The sequence below is a fragment of the Poecilia latipinna genome, unplaced genomic scaffold (assembly GCF_001443285.1).
Source record: "Poecilia latipinna isolate Pla-1442-1.1 unplaced genomic scaffold, P_latipinna-1.0 Scaffold723, whole genome shotgun sequence".
Taxonomy (NCBI): domain Eukaryota; kingdom Metazoa; phylum Chordata; class Actinopteri; order Cyprinodontiformes; family Poeciliidae; genus Poecilia; species Poecilia latipinna.
Genome location: NW_015113339.1, coordinates 274,285 through 277,843, shown reverse-complemented (window position 1 = coordinate 277,843; position 3,559 = coordinate 274,285). Strand labels below are relative to the sequence as shown.

Sequence of the window (3,559 nt, the reverse complement as noted above, 5' to 3'; positions counted from 1 at the left end):
ACCGGGAACACATAGATAAACGCTATCAGCACAGGCAGAGCTGGGCCCTGGGCAGCGTATTGAGATAGAAAAGCCGCACAAAATTCTTTGTTCACAAATGTAAATCATTCTCAACGCACCTCTGAAAGTGCAACTACAAGTTATTCTTGCAGTTCACGTAGAGCTGCGCAACCAGAGCTAACCAGAGTGGTGTTTAAAGTCCTACCTTGATAAAAACTCTGGAAAGAATCATAATTCCTCAAAGGGGGTTGATGTAAATGTCCAAACAGGTCAGCCTGTGTCCAGTTTGAGTGAAAGGAGGCGCGCGGGATCCGCGCTGAGGTAAACTTAATCCAGCTACTGCAGCGCGCGAGGCAACGAGCAGAGGAGCCAGCGGTGTGATTGGTCCGGCTTTAAATGCATAAACTAGAAACCTATCTTCTATAAACATATCTTTTAGGAATAAATCTGCTCCGCTAGTGAAGCGCTCAGAGCAACAGAGACGCTTGCAATCCGGCTTAAAAAAGGAGATTTTATTATTATTATTATTATTATTATTATTATTATTATTATTACTACTACTTTCCTAAAAACATAAACAAGAAAGGCTTAGCCTGGCGGTGGCGCTATAAAGGATAGCGGGCTGCCAGGCCTATAATACACTGATGGAAACCCTGATCTGGCAATAATATACACCAGTAATCCATATTTTAGCGCTTCAGGCAGATCATAAGTGCTCACAGCAGTGTGCTTCCTTTCTTGGGTTATTATTGTATTTTCCTCCCATCCTCCTTCCAATCCTCTTCTAACTTACTTCTCTCTTCTCGCCATCGCAGGAATGTGCCTTATTTCCATGGAGTCCATCAAATTTGCTTCCTGTTGCAACAGTTCTGACCTTTGCCCTGCGTGTGTCCGTTCCAAATGCCAGTTCAGTGAAGCAGTGAAAGCAAGACACTCAAACAGCCCTGGCATATGCCAAACTGCATCCCTCCCTCCTCCGTCCTTTGTGATTTTTGTTCTTACGGCACAATGTTTTTTTTTTTATATATATAAATATACATATATCAATTTATTTTTGCACTTGTGTGTAACTATGTCCTGTATTTGCTGGCAGATTGTCAGGAAATCTCAGGACCATCAGTGGCTAGAAGGCAGCCGAGTCCGAGTTGTCAGTGAGCTCCAGGGAGAACGAGGGACCTGCAACAGACTGGAGAGATGAAGAGAAGTGAATTGAGATGAAAAGGGGGGGGTTAATCCATATGTCAGACTATGAGATGTCTCCAAGGCAACAGAAGCTGTGATGAAGGTGGGAACGGGTCGGCTGGCAGGGAGAAAGATGGATGGCAGCAATAAGGGGAGGGGTGCAAAAAAAAAAGTATGTGTTTCACTTCTGTTTTCCTTGTTATTTGATCACAATGGGTGACAACAAAAGCAATAGACTTGATAAAGATGAGTGTCAGTGAGACCTTTGCAGTCATGGGCTGAAAGGCCACTCAGTGAGGAGGAAGCCATCACTTCAAAAACAGCACAAAGAGTCAGAGATGGTTTGGAACTGCACAAAAGGGGATTTATTTTTACAGACGTGTCCTGAGGTCTGATGAAACAACAACAACAAGAAAGCATTAGGCTAAAATGACCCATGTTGTATTTAGAGGAACAAGGTGGAGAATGCGATCACCACCGTGACACAGGGACATCAGTTTAAAGCTGTTCTGTCAGGAAGAATGGGCCCACTCATTCTGTTTAAAAGACAATTTCACCAAAATTGAGGAAATCTAAGTAACTATATGACACAGAATAAAAAAAAAAAAAAATCTCTAAAACGTTTAGCAAACACTAAATGTATCTGATTTTAACAGACCTTAAACCAAAGAAGTTTAGTCTTAATAAGTATCCAAAACTGATATAAACGAGGTTGTCTTTTTAAACCTGTGTAAACATCTGATAGGCTGTGTGAACATGTAGTACGACAGTAACACATGTTGAAACTTGAACATTCGCAGGGTTTCTTGCAGGGCTTTTGCTCAGCCTCCGTTCTGAATCCGGGTCCTGACCACTTCTTCCATGTCCGTCCAGGAACCCGATGAGACATCAGCAGGAGTAACGATTCACAGCGATGCACAGTCTGACTTTTATCCTCCAAATGATTTTCCTTCCTCCTTTTTAAACGTGCCATTGTCCTGCTCTCTGACTGTGAGAACGCAGATGCATCGATTCGGGTCTGCGTTAGTCGGAGAGGAAGCGTACTTTTTCACGTTGGTCTCTCTAATAGTTCACGTGTTCCTCCTGCTCTGTGACAGGCGGAGTTGTAGGGAGCGGCCTGCGTTAATGGGAGAAGAACAGACGCATTAACCTTTTCTCTGAAGACCCATTGAAGGTTCTGTATCGATCTCATTATTTTAAAGCTTTTTAATTCCACAGTTCTGTTCACCGCTCTTTTAAATAAGTTAATACAATATTTTTAAATTGTTGTTAAAATTCTATCAAGCAAACATATTACATTCTAAGTAGTAACATGTTCCGGTCCATGTCTGATACATGTCTGCCTTCCTAGTTATATGATTTTGATTTTAGACTGAACTAAAGTTTGTCTGAAAAATTCAAACATTAATTTTTAAAATTTATGTAAAAATTACTTTTTTTTTAAATATAATGTTATAATGCTATTTCCTCAACAAAAGCCAATGTGATGTACTGTTTTGATTCTTGAGAAATCCTTCATGGACAACCTTTGCCTTTTCCACTGCTCACAGAGCAGTTCTCCCACTGAGTTCACCACTCAGCTCCTTCAGACTAGCAGCAGCAGCAATTAGCAAACACCTGACAGAACTCTGCAGCTGCTGAGCTCATTATAGGAACTACTTCTCAGGCCAACACTCCTAAGAGTGGTGGTTAAAGGCTTAATGGAGAAACTTTGTGATGCTGAAGATGGAGTGTCAGAAAGAGTAGGTGCCTCTTAAAGAGACAGAGGCCAGTCCTGTTTTATATGTGCAGCCTTTTCATAGCAGCTGGTAACACAGTAACTTGACTGTGCTATAAAATGGCACAGTGTGCCTGAAAAATACACGATACTGGCCCTTTATCTTTAACTCTGGTTCCTGTTCTAAAACCGCAGCAGGTCGATTTCTGGCCTCTCTCTTCAGGACAAGCAGCAGTTGGTTCAGATGTTCTTCAGTAATCCATATAATAAATAGATTTTTCCACAGGTTGATCGCATCAGGCACAAACGTCTGAAAGTGAGGTATACAATGTGCGCCAGGTTCAGGAGTGATGTGTCACTGAAAGCCTACAGCCCCATCATCTTGGTCATACACCAGGAAATTCTTAAAATCATTTTTTGTGTATGCATACATGTATAATGTGCCATGCATTTTAACTCTTTTACATTATAGTTACAAGGATAATTTGCATTTATCTATCTATCTATCTATCTATCTATCTATCTATCTATCTATCTATCTATCTATCTATCTATATATATATATATATATATATATTTTTTTTTTTTTTTTTTTTTTTTTTTTAATGGATTGGGGGTGAAAAATGGCATCAGGCGAAAAATGTTTTCTGTTTTGTTATT

General features: G+C 40.5%; 1 long non-coding RNA gene across 1 annotated transcript; it reads right to left on the bottom strand.

Moving 5' to 3' along the window:
* Nucleotides 1-565: 565 nt before the first annotated feature.
* LOC106955273 (uncharacterized) lies at nucleotides 566-2,296 on the bottom strand. Its single transcript, XR_001426541.1, has 2 exons — nucleotides 1,975-2,296; nucleotides 566-1,186 (listed from the first exon to the last, which is right to left on the bottom strand). It is a non-coding gene; the product is annotated as an uncharacterized LOC106955273 (long non-coding RNA).
* Nucleotides 2,297-3,559: the final 1,263 nt, after the last annotated feature.